An 18,150-nucleotide genomic window follows, 5' to 3' on the forward strand; every position below is an offset into this window, starting at 1 on the left:
GTTGGGCAATAGGACGGGTGCACTGCTGGCACGCCTAGTTAAGCAAAGGGGAGGACCTCGAGTGATTACAGCGGTAAAAGATAAAGAGGGCGTACTCCAATACAAGAGGGAACAGGTGGCCCAGGTCTTCCAAGATTTCTTCAGCATAATGTACAAGCGGGGGCAAGCTCCAGCACTGATAAAAGTGCGAGAATACTTACCCAAGGCAGGCATGCCCCACTTAACTAAGGAAGAAGCGAGAGCCCTGGAAAACCCGATATCAGGGAAAGAGTTGCAGGACATTATCAAATCCCTACCCACTCACTCAGCCCCAGGTCCCGATGGATACACCAGCGAATTTTACAAAATATTAGGACCCTCGATCGTAGGAGCCCTGCAAGATTATTTTGAAGAGGTAGTGGAACAACAAAAATTTCCCCCAAATGCAAATGAATCTCTGATAACCCTAATTCTTAAACCAGGAAGGCCGGAGTCACATGCAGACGCATACCGTCCAATTTCCTTAATAAATGTGGATGTAAAAATTTTGGCCAAATTGCTATCTAATAGGTTACACCAATACATCCCCCGTCTGATAGGTCCAGAACAGGTGGGGTTCGTTTGCAATCACCACTCAGTAGTGAATGTTAGGCGATTATTACTAGCTATGAGTCACTGCCAACAAGCAAAGATCAAGTCTGCGCTGATCAGCTTAGACGCTGAGAAAGCATTTGACAGCGTAAACTGGGACTATTTATTTGAGGTGCTCCATTATACGGGAATACAGGGATGGGCCTACCAAGCGATCCAGACATTATACACAAACCCAACAGCAGCTGTACTAGTTAATGGAGTGCGAACCCCACAATTCCCTATTTTGCGGGGAACTAGGCAGGGATGCCCTCTTTCCCCGGCATTGTTCCTACTAGCCCTGGAACCTCTACTGAGGACTCTAGTTAGAGAAGAGGGAATAGTGGGTGTAGAAGTGGGAGGAGAGAATGTTAAAGTGATGGCATTCGCTGACGACTTGCTGATAGTGACAGCTCGTCCAGAGAGTTCAGTGCGAAAGTTGATACAAAGAATCTCAAGTTTTGGAGAACTCTCAGGATTTAAAATAAATCTGCAGAAATCTTATATTATGCAAATGTACCCTAAGGGAGTAACCACATCAATAGAGGAAGATGCTCAGTTGAAAAAGGGGACAGAGATCAAATATCTAGGTGTCCAGATTCCACAGGATTAGTCTAAACTGTATGATTTCAATATACAACCCCTGCTATTGAGAACTATAACAAAACTGGCAAAATGGCAGATGCTACCTATATCGCTTTTAGGACGAACAGCATTGTATAATATGATGGTAGTGCCCTGCTGGCTTTATATGTTTCAAATGCTACCATTATACTTAAAAAGAAAAGACGAACAAAAATTGAACTCAGCTTTGACAAAATTCCCGTGGAAAGGGAAGAGACCGAGACTGCCTCTTGCTATGGTTTGTACCCCAAAGGAATATGGAGGCCTAGGCCTATTGGATATCAGATCACTAACCGTGGCATGCACCATAAGACACTTGAATGACTGGTTTAGAGGCACTACTGATTTCTCTGCAACAAAGATTGAGTTGGAACTTTTCAGACCTTCTCATTTCAGCAGTCTCCTCCATGGATTAAAATGCTCAATATCTCCAATATTGGCGATCTCACACATCTTACCTACAGCCCACAAAGTTTGGCGGTGGCTATGTAAACTGCATCACTGTTCTTATAAAGTGACCCCTTTGCTCCCCATATGTGGCAACCTGGCATTTCCGCCAGGCCTTCTATACAGTATATTCAGCAAATGGTCAGAGCAAGGAGTTACCTATCTACAGCAAATCATCACTGAAGAGGGGAAATTACAACCTCGTGCCACATTGCAAGGATTACAATTATTGGGACCAAATGACTATTTTCACTATTGGCAAATACACGATTATGTGTCCAGCCTGCCATGGGAGGACCTCGCAGAGGACGTCCAAGAAGAACTGGCTTCAGCGTTGTCCCTGAACTCGCAACAGAGAGTACCATTGCATTATCATCATAGACATATTAAAGACACTAAATCTGAATTAGATTATGCTAAGTATGCCAGAGACTGGGGACGGGACCTGTCAGTGCAGATATCAACTAACGTGTTCATGGAACACGTTCTCTCGTTGAGGCAAGTGACAGCGTGGGCTGCACATTGGGAACTCCAATATCGGTTTGCATTACTGCTCTATGTCCCCCCTCGTCGGGCATTTCATATGGGACTATCCCCAGATGGGGCTTGCCCCAAGTGCAAGGGGAATGGAGCGACATTAGGGCACATGTTTTGGAGTTGCCCAAGAGTCACACGCTTCTGGACCAGTCTACTTAACCAAATTAAGAACTTATGGAAGGCAAAATGGAAGTGCACACCTCTATTACTGTTTGGTAAGCCGGAACTCAGCAGACCTGGGCCCAAGGGCTATGTGGCATTTGTAAAGAGAGCTACTATGATGGCAAAGAAAACCATCTTAATAGACTGGCTGGAGGTCACAGGACCATCGATTCAGACATGGAGAACCCAGATGATAAATCTCATGAGGATGGAAAGGATACAGACAAAGGAGCAGCCGCGTCCGGAGTTTGAACTTTTTATAGACAGATGGAGCCCGTTCCTGACAACGCTGCCCTCCGAATCTAGAAGTCAGTTACTGAACCATGTAGTAGGAAGAGAATGATGTACATTATGTCTGTCTCATTTCTAGGTGGGGTAGGGAAGGGGTAGAGGGAAGGGTAGGGGGTGGGGAGGGGGTAGGCGGTTAAGTTGATAAAATGATGGTATCAGAACCTATAGAGTTGTCTGCAAGATTTGCTGCTGTTTATTTTACCAATAAAAATGATTTAAACATAAAGGTAAGAGGGTAATATACATAGTAACATAGTAGATGACAGCAGAAAAAGACCTGCACGGTCCATCCAGTCTGCCCAACAAGATAAACCCATATGTGCTACTTTTTGTGTATACCTTACCTTGATTTGTACCTGTCCTTTTCAGGGCACAGACCGTATAAGTCTGCCCAGCACTATCCCCGCCTCCCAACCACCAGTCCCACCTCCCACCACCGGCTCTGGCACAGACCGTATAAGTCTGCCCAGCACCATCCCCGCCTCCCACCACTGGCTCTGCCACCCAATCTCGGCTAAGCTCCTTAGGATCCATTCCTTCTGAACAGGATTCCTTTATGTTTATCCCACGCGTGCTTGAATTCTGTTACCATTTTTTATTTTGTGTTGTTTAGATATACAAAAGTGAAATATATTGTAATCCAAGGAGCACCAAAACTAGGGACTTACATATCTATAGCTGAGGGAGATGGAGGTATCCCTTGTTCATTTTTAAAAGGTAATGTAGTATGTCAAGTCTTTCCACCACTACTACAGACACTGCCCTTCTCTCCAGAAAGCCTGGCAGTGAAGAAAATTGACCAGAAGAAGGAAGAAGAGAGAAGTGGAGATGCTGGACTGGAGGGCGGGGGGTGAGAGGGCAGATATAGATGCTGGATTGGTTGGAGGAAAAAGGATAAGTAAGTAGAGATGATGGACTGGACGGGGAGATGAAAGTGAGTTTAAATAAACAAGACAGTATGCGTAGGAGGAATGATGAAAATGTGGAAATGAAATCCTGGAGGAAGAGAAAATGCGTGGGGAGAGAAGAGGAATGGAAAGGATATGAAAAGGGGAGAGCCTCATGTGAAAAAGAGTAGAAATGTACATAGAGAAGGAAAAGTATTGATAAGTACATAGGCATTGCCATGCTGGGACAAACCAAGGGTCCATCGAGCCCAGCACCCTGTCACCGACAGTGGCCAAAAGGAACAAGCAATTTGTTCCACCCATCCTAGAAATACTGTATTCCCTCGTCCATTCAATAACATTCTATGGCTTTTTCCTCCAGGAAGCCGTCCAACCCTTTTTTGAAGTCCGCTAAGTTAACCGCCTTAACCATCTTTTCCGGCAGCGAATTCCAGAGTTTAACTACGCGTTGAGTGAAGAAAAATTTCCTATGATTCGTTTTAAATTTACCACACTGCAGCTTCATCGCATGCCCCCTTGTCCTAGTATTTTTGGAAAGCATAAACAGACGCTCCACATCGACCCGTTCCATTCCCCTCATTATCTTATAGACCTCTATCATATCTCCCCTCAGCCACCTTTTCTCCAAGCTGAAGAGCCCCAGCCTCTTCAGCCTATCCTATAGGGAATATCCACTGGTGAAGGAATGAGACAAAGAAGGGACAAAGCTAAAGCAGAAAAGAAAAAGGAAGTCAGCAGAGGGAAAAACATCAATAGGACAATTGAGAGACAGAGAGATGCTGACCATTATATACAAGCCAGAGTCATCAAAGGTTAGATAACTCATCAGTGTAAAATGTCTTGAGACCCAGTTCATAACCTGAACATATGCTTCACATAGGGGCTGGTTTTCAGCCGGTGGCTTTATTCCTGGATATTCAAGGCTGGGCCATATCCAGGCACTGGCACTGAATATCTGGGTTGATGTAGATGACTATATGTTATGTGGTTAAGGGGCCCTTTTACTGAGGCCCAGTAAGCCTAATGCGGGTCTACCATGTAGTAACAGGGCACTACTACAGCATGTGCTAAGGTGTCCTGTTATTGTTTGCCATTGGAGGTGGGACTGGGGCTGGACACATTACCACATACTACCCAATTAGCGCAGGAGCTGTTACCACCTCCTAAATATGTGGCAGAAATGTCCATGCACTAATTGGTAATTAGCACATGGCCATTAAAAAAAAAAACCCTGACTGTGGCCATTTTTCAGCCACACTAGAAAGTGTCTGGAACATGTGGCAAACCTGCCCGCTACTCGCAGCGCCGGACACTTTCTAGCACAGCTTAGGAAAAGGACCCCTAAGTGTGATATTCAGTACTTAACTACCTAAGTGACACTGCATCAAGGGGCCCTTTTACTTAGCAGAGGTAGGGCTAATGTTCAGGTAGCGCAGCCAAATTAACGCTACCACTGGAGTAGCGTAGATTTCAAAGTTGGCTTGTGCCCCCCCTCTCCCTATGGAAGAGCATCAGACCCCCCCCCCCCCACCACCACTTCAGATCACATCCCTCCCCTCACCCCCCAAAAAAACATCAGCCACCCTGACTCGGATCCCCATCCTTCCCTCCCCTATGAGTATCCCCCCCAACTTGGACTCTCCCCTCCTCAAGAGCATAACACCCCCATCCCCCATCACTTATGTTTATGATCCCTGGTGATCTAGCTGACAAAGAACAGGATCTCAGAATTTAACATGTAGTAGCTCATAGTCTATCCCACTCTGGTTCAATCAGCAAAATGAAAAAACGTCTTGCGCTTATTAACAAATATAGGGTACCTTTCGTAAAGCGGCTGCAAGCCCAACACAGGCTTACTACATTCTGGCTGTATTTTTTTTAATGTGGCTCTAGTGCAGCAGTAATCGAGCAGCGGCACACGCTACCCGGTAGAGCAGGAGCCCTTACCATCACCTTAGTGGGTTGCAGTAAGCAAGGCTGCCAAGAGGGGGGGCAGGGGGGACAAAATTCCCTGGGCCCGGGCCTCCAAGGGGGGCCCGGCGCCGTAGTCCCCTCCACCCTTCCCCCTCCTTCCACCACTGGGCCGGGCCCCCCTGAATTCAAATCATAGCGCCTCACCTCGACCTCGCTCCGTGTGAAAGAAGCGCAGCAGCGGCAGTCTGCAGATCGCCTCCCTTCAGGCCTTCCCTCCCTATCTCCCGCCCTCGTCTGATGTAACTTGCACGAGGGTGGGACACAGGGAGGGAAGGCCTGAAGAGAGGCGATCTGCAGACTGCCGCTGCTGCGCTTCTTTCACACGGAGCGAGGTCGAGGTGAGGTGCTATGATTTGAATTCAGGGGGGCCCGGTCCGGTGGTGGACAGAGGGGGGCAGCAACAACAACGACCCTGGGGGGCAGCGGGGCGGCCTTGACCCGGGCCCAGCCCAGTCTCTCGTTGGCCCTGGCAGTAAGTGCTCTCCTCACATGGTCATGGCTATTTTTAGCCTTTTTTCCCCATTTGTTCAGGTATGTATACATATCCCACATTTGTTTGTTAATCCCTGAGTTGGTGATACTGTTCTAAGCCAGGTATGTTTTATTACTGTTCCTCAATATGAGAAATCTAAACTCTCTTCCTTGTACCATAAGTGAGACATCAGCAAAATGGCAGCCCACTGTATCAATTTCTCTCTCAGTCTCTCAGACTAATACTGTGGCAGTCCTTCAGCCGTATGCAAAGACGCTTCCTTTCCTAAAGGTGATTGCATACTTAAGAAATAACTCTCCATCAGATACAGATATGGTTGAGGTAGTACAGCAAGCAGCAAACAGGAAATTCATGGAAATAAATTTCTCCATTTATCCTTCTGTAAGATAAAGTGCTTAGGCAGTTCACTGAATGTTGGAACAATAATCAACCAATTAACTTTATGTCAAACTCTCTTTCTCCTCATTCTCAGTTTGGCCTCAGGAGCTTGCCATAATCTTTGCAGCATTAATATAAACTGCAAAATCACATCTCAAAAGTCCTCTTTACTTCAGCCAGTGGTCCCACTGCTGCTCTCTGCTGTATCTGCAAAGTATTACTTCTTCATCTGAAACATTTTCAAGCACAGTTAAGAAGGACAAATGCACAGAAACGCAACATTGAACAAGAAAACAGCTCGGGCAGATTTTGTTTTTCTGGTGTAAAGTCTGTCTTTAGTCATGGTCACACACTAATGTTTGGCTCTTTCTTTCTCCCCACCTTCCAATCACTAAACTGCTTCTCAGCGGTACCTTTCATGACTGGATCATCTGTATTAAATACAGAATACACGGAGTCAGGCTTCATACAATGGCAAATCTTGTCACAGACTCAAGCATCCCATTTGGCTTTTACCTTGTACATCACTGGTAGTGAAACATATGGGTACCAGGCTTTCCGTAAGTCCCAGAAAAGATTTTTAAGGTATCAGTCAGCTCTGCTCTGTCTCGGTAGTTTTTCCTCTCTGGCTCTATCTACAGGTCTCAAGGAAGTGCAAAAGGGACTGGTACATTTATCAGATCCATTCCTCCCTCTGTCAATGCAGTACTGCCCTGGGGAGATCCAGTTCACTGCTCATGCCAATCTAAGGTCTCCAAACTTTCAGACATCATGCAATCAGTTTCTGGACTGGAGATGCTCCAGTCCGTGGACACCCCAAAAGATCAGTTGTTGGTCAGTATTCCAAATGCATGGTGCACAAACTCAAACATCTTTGCCAGAACAGGTAGTCCAGATTTTCCTCAGGCAACTGCTGGCCATGGACACTGTACTAGTTGAAACAATTCTGCCAGATTTTCTCAACCTACTGTGCTTATATTCTTGTAAATACCTTTGTATTCTACAAAACTTTCCTCTTTGAGGATGCCTTCTTCTAACACTGTTGTATTTTCTGAATTTGAGGCTGCCACTATAATTATCCTTACCTATTACTATCTGTTACCCCTTCTTTCCTATCATGTATTGTCATTCCATTTTCCTCCCTCCCTATATTGCCTGCCTCTCCCCTTCCCCTTCAATTTCCATCTTTTCATAGCCTTCTTATACTTTAGGGGATATATTTACTAAGGTGTGCTATAGGTGCGTTAGTGTTTTTAACACACGTTAATAGTTTACACTCATTAAACACTAATGTGCCCATGGGAATAACACACCTTAACTTTAAGCGCAACTTAGTGAACATACATACCCCTAGATTTGTAAGCCACCCAGATATTATACATGTTGTGCGGGATATTAAGTGCTGAATAAACTTGTAGTGTACAATTAATGATTATAATTAGGTCTACATTTTGATTAAAATTTTAATCATGATTAATTACACAATTAAAGGTATGTTACTTTTTTTCTCCACACTGCAGCTCCTTGTGACTTTGGGCAAGTCACTTAATCCTCCATTACCCAGAATCACAAGGAGCTGCAGTGGGAAAAATAAATAAATAACATATCTTAAATCATGCGACCAATCACGATTACAAATTTTTTTTATCAAAATACAGCTGTAAAAAAATAAAGAATAAAAAGTAATGAAATGATAAGAAATACAAAATACAGATTGAAAAATTACAAGTTAAAGAATCTAAAACAGCATTCTATGGTCTACGCCCTGATCGTGACTGAATAGATAGGGATGGGCTGGAGTGTAAATTTTAAGGGACTTCAACGTTAGTATCACATCTTAGTACAAGAAGAGTGCTGGGCACAGTTGTACGGTCTGTGCCCTGAGAAAGGCAAGAGCAAACCAAACTCAGGCATACATATAAAGTATCACATACCATGTAAAATGAGTTTATCTTGTTGGGCAGACTGGATGGACCGTACAGGTCTTTATCTGCCGTCATTTACTAAGTAACTATATTTAAGAATAGCTATAAACAGCATTACAGTTTTCACAGCCTATTTCAGAACATCAAACCTAATTATAAATCAGTAAAACTGTTTGTTGTTGAATAATGTCTGGTAAATTCAGGAGCACAAAGGGAGTTGTCACAGAGCTTGGGGAGCACCTGTGTCTTATGATACCACCATTCACACTTTAGCAGACACAAGTCCCAGAACCCTGATTTCAGCCCCACAAAACACACTCAATAAAACTGAAGGCACAAGCAACCACACGGTGGATGGAATAGGTCCCAGGTTTACCTTTGTTTTGCCCCCCCCCCCCCCCCCCATATTACATGATTGTAGTTTCCATGCCCACAGTCCCATGAGTTAGCTTCATGGGGCTGGTTCAGCAATTATCTTGTGATAGAATGAATGAGCAGGACAATTTGCATATCCTAAGTCAACATTGTTCGATTTGTGGACTACACAAAACATCAACATGAAATCAGTGTGTGAGACAGAACTAAACTGGCTTTATGTAATGAAGCAATTAAATTATGAGTAGGTGTGAGATGGAGTTCGGGATGACACAATATTTAACACGTGAGTTAAGAGTTACAGCACATTAAGTCTCATTATAGCATCACATTCCCAAATCTTGTAGCACTGGTCTTTTGTATAAATTGTTATGCAATGTTTTTCTTTGTATTTCATTTGCTTGTGAGTGAGGCAAGCTTGTTCCTCAGTTTTGTGATGCTTCCCCATGTGTTCGCTGTGTACATCACTGGGACTTCCTCCACTTTCCTCAAGCTAGCCAAAGGTCACTACTCCATCCTCATCCTCCTCCTCCTCGACCTATCCACCGCTTTTGACACTGTCAATCATAATTTACTTCTTGCTACACTATCCTCATTTGGGTTCCAGGGCTCTGTCCTCTCCTGGTTCTCCTCTTATCTCTCCCACCGTAACTTCAGAGTACATTCTCATGGATCTTCCTCCACCCCCATCCCGCTCTCTGTTGGAGTTCCTCAGGGATCTGTCCTTGGACCCCTTCTTTTTTCAATCTACACCTCTTCCCTGGGCTCTGATCTCATCTCATGGTTTAGTTGGAAGTAGCAGATAAGTGGAACTAGATTTTTGGAACTACTAGTGTGTATGATATATTTACATACACTTTTGATAGTTTATACCCCTGACGCAGCCTGAGGGCGAAACGTGGCCACGTCGGGTATTGTTCCCATAAATACATTTGATTCCACTGCTTTGTTGTTTTTTATCTACTGTTTTGTAAGCAGTTGTGTGCCTTTTTTTTTTTTTTTTTTTTTTTGTAAATATAGTTACAGAAATAAGGACCCAACTGAAATGACACTGCCATAATGCCTACTGTAAGTTCTTGAGTTAACTGAGAATAAGGTCAGACTAAACAGGGTTGCCAGGATTAAGGAGTAATGGTTTTTACAGCTACCCAGCCTATGAATAAGTGCAAGAGAACATTGAGTTTGAGGTAAATATATTGTTCAGAGGAGAAATGAAAATATTTGATTTTTTTTTTTCAACTACCTCACTTTTCTTTTATGGATTTTTTATGTTTTTGTTTTCATAATCCTTCTTTTGTATATGCCTGTACATTACTGGAGAGCCCAGTCCTCAGGGCACACCCAGTCAGTCAGGTTTTCAGGATATACACAATAAATATGCATGAGATACATTTACATACACTGGCTCCTTGGTGTGCAAATCTTTCTCATGGACATTGTAAAGGGGTCCGCTTCCTCCGCTCTGGGTTGGGGCCGGCAGCCCGGTTAGAATCACAGGTTTCCAGCAAAGAACCAGACTGCCATACGGACTTAGGAGGACTAAAGTGCTTTATTCTCAATTCAGTTCCACTCTCAAAATTGAAATGCAGTTCACAAACAGGGTTCAGGCCAGGTTCAAAACTCCAGCCAATATTCAGTTCCTTAACAGTTCAGGCCCACTTCCTTTGCACTACCTCCCCTCTCCCTCAGAAGGGCTCACTCAAAGTTTAGCCTGCTGTTCTATACAACCCAATAATTCAACCCTTTCACCAACAGTCTCTTCAAAGGAAACCACTACTTAATGCCCCTGTCCTCTTCACAGCACCCAGGAGGACCCTGTACCAAACACCCCTGTGGCCTCTCACACTGCCTTCATGTGCTGGACAGGGCTACATTTATATTCTCACACTCCATGGCAGCTTACTCTTCCCCCCCAGGGATGCTCCAGTGGCAGGCCCTTTCCGTCCTCCACCTACTCCATGGCAGCTTCTCTCTCAATCAGTTTCCTCTCCCAAAAATCCCCCCCCAAAAAATCCCCCCCCCCCCTCACAGCTGGAGGGAATTATATACGGGCAATGCAGCTAAGGGACTGAGCTTCACCTCCCCTTCTTCCTCTAGTGGAGAAGGGAGTAGCTGGTTCCCCTAGCACTGAGCCATTGCTCCCCCTGCTGGGGTTGGAAATCCATTCCACCCTTTTGGGGCTAACCTCCTCTCTCCTGCTTGCAAGGGCTTCTGGGAACCGTAGTTCAGGAATTAGATGCTTCTCTGTGGGGCCCCGAGTGCTAGCTTTGTCACAACATTCATTGTGCATGTCCTGAAAATCTAACTGGCTGCATGTGTCCAAAGAACTGGGTCGAGAACCACTGGTCTAGTAAGCATGATACCTCAAAAATAATTCCTAGAGGGGTAGTGGACCCTACCCACCACCTCTGACACCCCAACATTAATCGATGGTGGTCCATTGAACTCTACCCCTCCCCTCTCTAACACCCCAAATATAATCCCTGGTGGTGTAATGCAGTCCTCCACCCCTCCTTTGAATTCCTTGGACCCTCCCCACCCATCTCCGAACATTGGATGTTAGAAGCAATGGCCACTCGCTCCTGGCTCCAGTGCCACCACCTGCCAAATAAGGCAGTGCTTTGGGGGTGTCAGGAGAGGGCTGAACTATGAGGGATTATTTTGGAGGTTGCAGAGAGAGAGGGGACATGGAGTCTGGTAAGCTGTTGGGTTGTTGTTTTTTTCAAGTAGGCTGTTTTTATTTTCTAATGTCTTCTTTCCTGTCAGTGCGCAAGCCAATCCCCACTCATGTACTAACTGGAAGGAATAAGAAAACAACAAGGCAGATGATCCATTAGAACCAACATGGAGGAAAGAAAGGAAAGCAGACCTTGTGAATAAAAACAGTCTTTATTAATTCATAAAAGCTCCCAGGATTCAAATACAGTCACCCGACATGATTTTGGCGAAACATGGCCATGTTGGGCTCATCAAGTCATACAGAACAGCATTGTAAAACTCACTCATAGTGCTAAAAAGTACAGTAGTGTTTTTCCATTCTTCATGTATGAACATTGACTCCCTATTTCCTATTGCATATCTTTTAAGATTCTGTTTCTAGATCACCAGATCAGGGACGTAGCCAGACACCCAACTTTGGGTGGGCCTGGGCCCAAGATGGGTGGGCAGAAGAGCCCCGCCTCATCCCACAGATGATGTGGTCTCTCCTCTCACCTGCAGGCCATATGGTCTCTCAAATATCCTCTCTCTCCTGCACATCTTTCAAATAGCAGATTTTCACCGGCAACGGGCAGCAACTAATACACACTGCTGATGTTAGCTCCATACCCTTCCCTCTGATGCAACTTCCTGTTTCCGCCTAGGCAAGAATACATCAGCACGAAGGCTATGGGGCCGGTGCGAGCAGTATGCATCAGTCACTGTTCACTGCAGGCGAAAATCTGCTATTTACAAGGTATGCATGAGGGACAGTTGTTGGGAGTTTTCGGCTGGTGGGGCTTGGGGATCCCTGCCAGCCACATTATAGCTATGCTGGTACTGGGTGGGCCTGAGCCCAAAGTGGGTGGGCCTGGGCCCACCCAAGCCCACCCTTGGCTACGCCACTGCACCAGATCATTCATTTGGGCTTCCGTCCTTCCTTGATAGTTTTCTGATTCCATATGCAAATCGCTCCCTTGGGGGGCTTCTGGCATTCTAGAAGAGGGCTGCAGAGGATTGGTGTGGGGGGAGGGGGAGGCTTCTGACAATCTAGAGAAGGGCTGCAGATGAGCAATGTGGGGGGAGGGGGCTTCTGACAATCCAGAGGACTAATGATTTGAGGTGTTTTATTAAATGGAGAAAAGGGGTGGGGGGAATGATAGCCACCCAGTGCTTTATCAGGGAGTCCAATGCATTTCAGAGGAGGAGAAGAGCTGCAAAGGAGACACAAAATCCTAAGGTATCAAGTGGGTCCTTGGAAGCATGAGGAAACCCATGAAAGGGCCAGAGAAAGTGCAATCTCAATGTGAGAAGAAGGTTTTCCTGCTATAAATGATTTATTTCTTCCCCATCAGAGAATCCAGCTAGTGGAGATCTGGATTGCATGGAGCCCCTCAGCTACCATGTACACCCAGGAGGGGGCTGTACACGCTTTATTTTAGACAGTGAGGGCTATCATGTATGAATGGGCTTCAGAATCCTGATGAGCTGTTAAAAGAAAGCAGTAGGAGCTTTTGATTGAGAATTTCAACACTAAGCCTTTTTTTTTTTTTTTTTAAGAGTAGGTTTGTCAACAGACAGGTTTTACCAGACTTCCACTGCTTAGGAATGTACTACTGCATAGCCAAGAAGCAGTTAATAAGTGTTCTACTCAATGTATTTCTATTTGTGGTGAAGGTGTGTGCCTTACATGGTAGTTTTACCTTCTGGCATCTGGGGGTGTTTTCTCACTTGTTGTCTAGAGAGAGAAAGAGCAAGGGCAGAAGCCTAAGCCATGAGAACCACATCTTTCTTGCAGTCCTCCAACACAACAAGTGGGGAGGTTCAGCTATGAAGCTCTCCAGACTTGTGGGAAGATGCCCTGTAATATTCTTCATTGCCCTAATATTTGATATAGTCGGGCTGATCTTGCTACTGCTGGGGATTTTTGCTACATTTAGCATGTGGGACTTTCTCGTGTACACTGGAGCAATAATTATTGGCTTGAGTATGGTCATCTGGATGCTGTGGTATACATTTAATATCGAGGTCTCAGCTAAAGAACTGGAAATGCTATAACCAGCCATCTGGATGTGAGGTGACACTTCTGTGACGTTAACATTAATAAGACTTTTTAAAACCCTGAAAAATGAGCAAGTGAAAAGTATGAAAGGAAGATGCAAAGCAGGGAAGATGGTGGCTGCTATGATTAACCCTCCTCCTTTCTGAAGATAAAATAAACCTGGCTTTCAGTCTGTAAGGTAAGTGTCAAGCTAGCTGCAATCATTAGGAGTAGCCTATTGGTTAATGCAGTGGGCTGAGAACCTGGGGAACTGGGTTCAGTTCCCACTGCAGCTCCTTGTGACCCTGGGCAAGTCACTTACCCTCCATTGCCTCAGGTACAAATAAGTGCCTGTATATACTATGTAAACTGCTTTGAATGTAGTTGCAAAACCCACAGAAATGCGGTGTATCAAGTCCCATTTCCCTTTCCCTATTTGAGATTCTAAATGGAATGTTGCTACTATCTAAGATTCTATATGGAATGTTGGCTACTGTTTGAGATTCTGTTACTACTATTTGAGATTCTACATGGAATGTTGCTATTCCACTAGCAACATTCCATGTAGAAGCCTGCCCTTGCAGATCAGCAACGCGGCCGCGCAGGCTTCTGTTTCTGTGAGTCTGATGTCCTGCACGTAAGTGCAGGACGTCAGACTCACAGAAACAGAAGCCTGCGCGGCCGCGTTACTGATCTGCAAGGGCAGGCTTCTACATGGAATGTTGCTAGTGGAGGAATAGTCTAGTGGTTAGTGCACTGGACTTTGATCCTGGGAAACTGAGTTCAATTCCCACTGCAGCTCCTTGTGACCCTGGGCAAGTCACTTAGCCCTCCATTGCTGCAGATACAAGCTTGGATTGTGAGTCCACTAGGGACAGAAACAGTACCTGCATATAATATATGTAAACTGCTTTGATTGTATCCACAGAAAGGTGGTATGTCAAATCCATGACCCCTTTTCTGTGTTGAGGGTTGTAGTGGCGATGTTGCTCCCTCTTTAAGGCAGTAGGTATGTGCTCGGGGACAAATTCTATATATGGCGCTACAATGGCCTGTGCCCATTTTAACATGCATAACTTAATTGAGTAATGAGCCAATCAGCGCTGATAATTGGGTGATAACAACCAATTAGCACTAATTGGTAATAATTAGGATTTATTGCACTTATCATGTTGTATAACGATATGCATGTAAATCCTAGCACGTGTATATATTTGGGGCCGTGGATAGGAGCATTTTTGGGGGTGTTTCCAAATGTTATGTGTGTTGATATAGAATATGGCCAAACTGCGCCTAGCTATAGGTACCGGCATTAAGCCTGCTTATAGCAAACTAATTGCAGGAGCCTACAGTTAGGCGCAGTTTATTCCTGAGCGTGGTTCTATTAAGGACACATACTCCTTATAGAATCGTGCTAAATGCATTAAATTTTCAGCACCGATTTTACATGTTGCTTATAGACTATACCCCTCAGTGTATAATCAGTGGCTCTTTGAGCCAGGCTTTGAAGCTGCCAAACAGACTTGTTTAAGGATAACCAAAATTAACCTGGATCTTGGATCGCATATGTGCAAAATACAGCTCGTGTACTCATTTTAGATTGTTTGAAAACCAGTTCTGTTTAGCAGCTGCAAAGACCAGAGTTTAGTACAACTTCCATGGTTGCATGGTTGAAAGAAGATCAGAGGTCCACGCACTGCAATTTTGTCCTATTTATAAGTCTGAGGCATCTGTAGCCAGTTCTGCGCAAGAGCAAATATTCTTTTTCTACTCTAAATACATCAAACTGCTCCAAATTACTCGTGTGTAACTATAATGCCAGAGTCATTATATTGTACTTGAAATGATAAACCTATCCATAAATTTTACCACTGCTTGAGTAAAAAAAATGTCCCATCCTTTGAAAGAGATGAAATGCAACACCCTTTCATCGCAGCAGAAACTTCGCTGTTATGTTTATTGGAAAAGGAAGAAGCTGTTCTGAAAATCTGACCTTCTCTGGGGAAAGGTGTCTAAAGTAACCGATCCAAAATATTGAGAATGGCCGATTTTTCATATCATAAGCAGTCTGAAAAAGTTACGTTTGTAATACAATTTGTAATTTGTATTACAAATTGTTCGCTTTAACAGAATACATTGAAACCTCATTTTTTGTTTATAGTGACTTTAGGCACCTTTCCCAGAGATGGTCACATATATTAATTCACTTCTTCCATAATAACCCCTAGAAAACATTACAAAGCACAGGAAGAGTCCATAATCCAATGTTAACTTATCACCCCCCCCCCCCCCCCCCCGGCAAGCTCCAATGGAAAACAAAAATGAGGACGTTATATTGCCTTTGTATCGCTCCATGGTGTGACCGCACCTGCTGGGGGGGGGGTGGATGTGAGAGGGGCATGGTTGAGTCAGGGCATGCAAAACACATACCCAGTAAGGTTATAGAATACTGTCGGTTATGCATAAGCGTTTACTCCAACCTTTGATGTGACGTAAGTTCTCATAACTAAAGTTAGGCGCCAAGCTGGCAATTATGTGCATAATTGCTTAGCGCCCAGCATTTCAGGACCTAACTTTAGGTGACTTTTATAGAATCAGCTGCTATGGACTAGACTCTATAAATGGCACCACCAATTGGCACTGAAAAATTTAAGGAGCCCTTTTACAAGGCGGCGGTAAGGGGGAAATGGAAATGGGACTTGATATACTGCCTTTCTGAGGTTTTTGCAACTACATTCAAAGCGGTTTACATATATTCAGGTACTTATTTAGTACCAGGGGCAATGGAGGGTTAAGTGCAGTGGCGTACCAAGGGGGGGGGGGCGGTGGGGGCGGTCCGCCCCGGGTGTCAGTGGGTGGGGGGGTGCTCCGTCGGCACTGCAGGCAGCCCGCGTCTCCTGCCTCCATCCTGCTGTGCCTTAAAAAAAAATCTGAAAAGCAGCATGGCAGGCATGCTTCGTGTCTGCCCTGCCTGCTTGTAAAAGAAAGCGCCGGCAAACCTCCTCGTCGACGTCACGACGTCGCGTTGGGTTTTCCCTCACTGGGTCCCGCCCTCGCGGAGGCGGGACCCAGTGAGGGAAGACCCGACGCAATGTCGCAACGTCGACGAGGAGATTTGCCGCTTTCTTTTACAAGCAGGCAGGGCAGACACGAAGCATGCCTGCCATGCTGCTTTTCAGATTTTTCTTTAAGGCACAGCAGGATGGAGGCAGGATACGAGGGCTGTCGTCTCTCCATGAAGGTGGCAGGTGGGTCGAGTTGGGGGGGCTTAGATGGGAGAGGAGGACTGGGGAGGGGGTTTTCAAATGGGAGAAGGGAACTGGGGAGGGGGTTTTTAAATGGAAGAAGGGGACTGAGGAGGGGGGCCTCAGATTGGAGAAGGGGACTGGGGTGGGGAGGGGGTCTCAGATGGGAGAAGAGGGGAGAAGGGGACTGGGGTGGGGAGGGGGATCTCAGATGGGAAAAGGGGGTGGGGGTCTCAGATGGGAGAAGAGGGGAGAAGGGGTGGGGGGTCTCAGATGGGAGAAGGGGACTGGGGTGAGGAGGGGGTCTCAGATGGGAGAAGGGGACTGGGGTGAGGAGGGGGTCTCAGATGGAGAAGAGGGGAGAAAGGGACTGGGGTGGGGAGGGGGATCTCAGATGGGAGAAGTGGAGAGAAGGGGACGGGTGGGGAGAAGGGGGGTGGGGAAGGGGCCATGCGAGAAAATGGGAGCCATGCCTGGGGCTGGTGGGAAAATGGGTCTGGGGCTGAAAAGGAGGGTAGGTGGGATAAGGGGGCTAGTACTGGAACTGGGGGCTGAAAGGGGGCAGGGGCAGAAACTGGGGGGACTGGGGGCTGAAAAGGGGACAGGGAGAAGTGGCTGGGGCTGAAGCTCAGGACTGGTGAGAGAAAAGGGCTGGGGCTGAAACTGCGGACTGGTGGGATAGTGGGACTGAAAGGGGGGGCAAGTGGGAGATGTGGGCTGGGGCTAGAACTAGGGGCAGGTGGGATAAGAGGGCTGGAACTGATGGCTGAAAAAAGGGGCAGAGAGAGAGAGAGGGGACAGACGATGGATGGATGGATGGATGGATGGATGGGGGGGGAGAGGGAGGGCAGACCCTGGATGGATGGAAGGGGGTGAGGGAGGGCAGACCCTGGATGGATGGGGGGGGAGAGGGAGGGCAGACAGTGAATGGAAGGGGGAGAGAGAGAGGGCAGACAGTGAATGGAAAGGGCAGGGAGAGAGGGCAGACATTGGATGGCGGGGACAGCAGAGAGGGCAGACCTGGATGGGAGAGAAAGAACGGAGATGGATGCTGGATGGAAGGAAGACAGTGAAAAGAAGATGAGGAAAGCAGAAACCAGAGACAACAAACTGTAAATAAAATATATATTTTTATTTTTTTTTTTTGCTTTAGGATAAAGTAGTATTGTAGCTGTGTTAATAAATGTTTATAATAGAACATGTAAATAAGGTAATCTTTTTATTGGACTAATTTTAATACATTTTGACTAACTTTCGGAGAACAAAACCCCCTTCCTCAGGTCAGGTTAGGACACTATAACACACTATACTGTATTGACCTGAGGAAGAAGGTTTTGGCCTCTGACAGCTAAATGTATTAGTCCAATAAAATGGTATTTTATTTTCTATATTTGTTTTATTTCTATTTGTTAATTTGTAAAGTGGTGATTGGTATTTGTTAGGT

Source organism: Microcaecilia unicolor, chromosome 6 (genome assembly GCF_901765095.1).
Source record: "Microcaecilia unicolor chromosome 6, aMicUni1.1, whole genome shotgun sequence".
Lineage (NCBI taxonomy): Eukaryota > Metazoa > Chordata > Amphibia > Gymnophiona > Siphonopidae > Microcaecilia > Microcaecilia unicolor.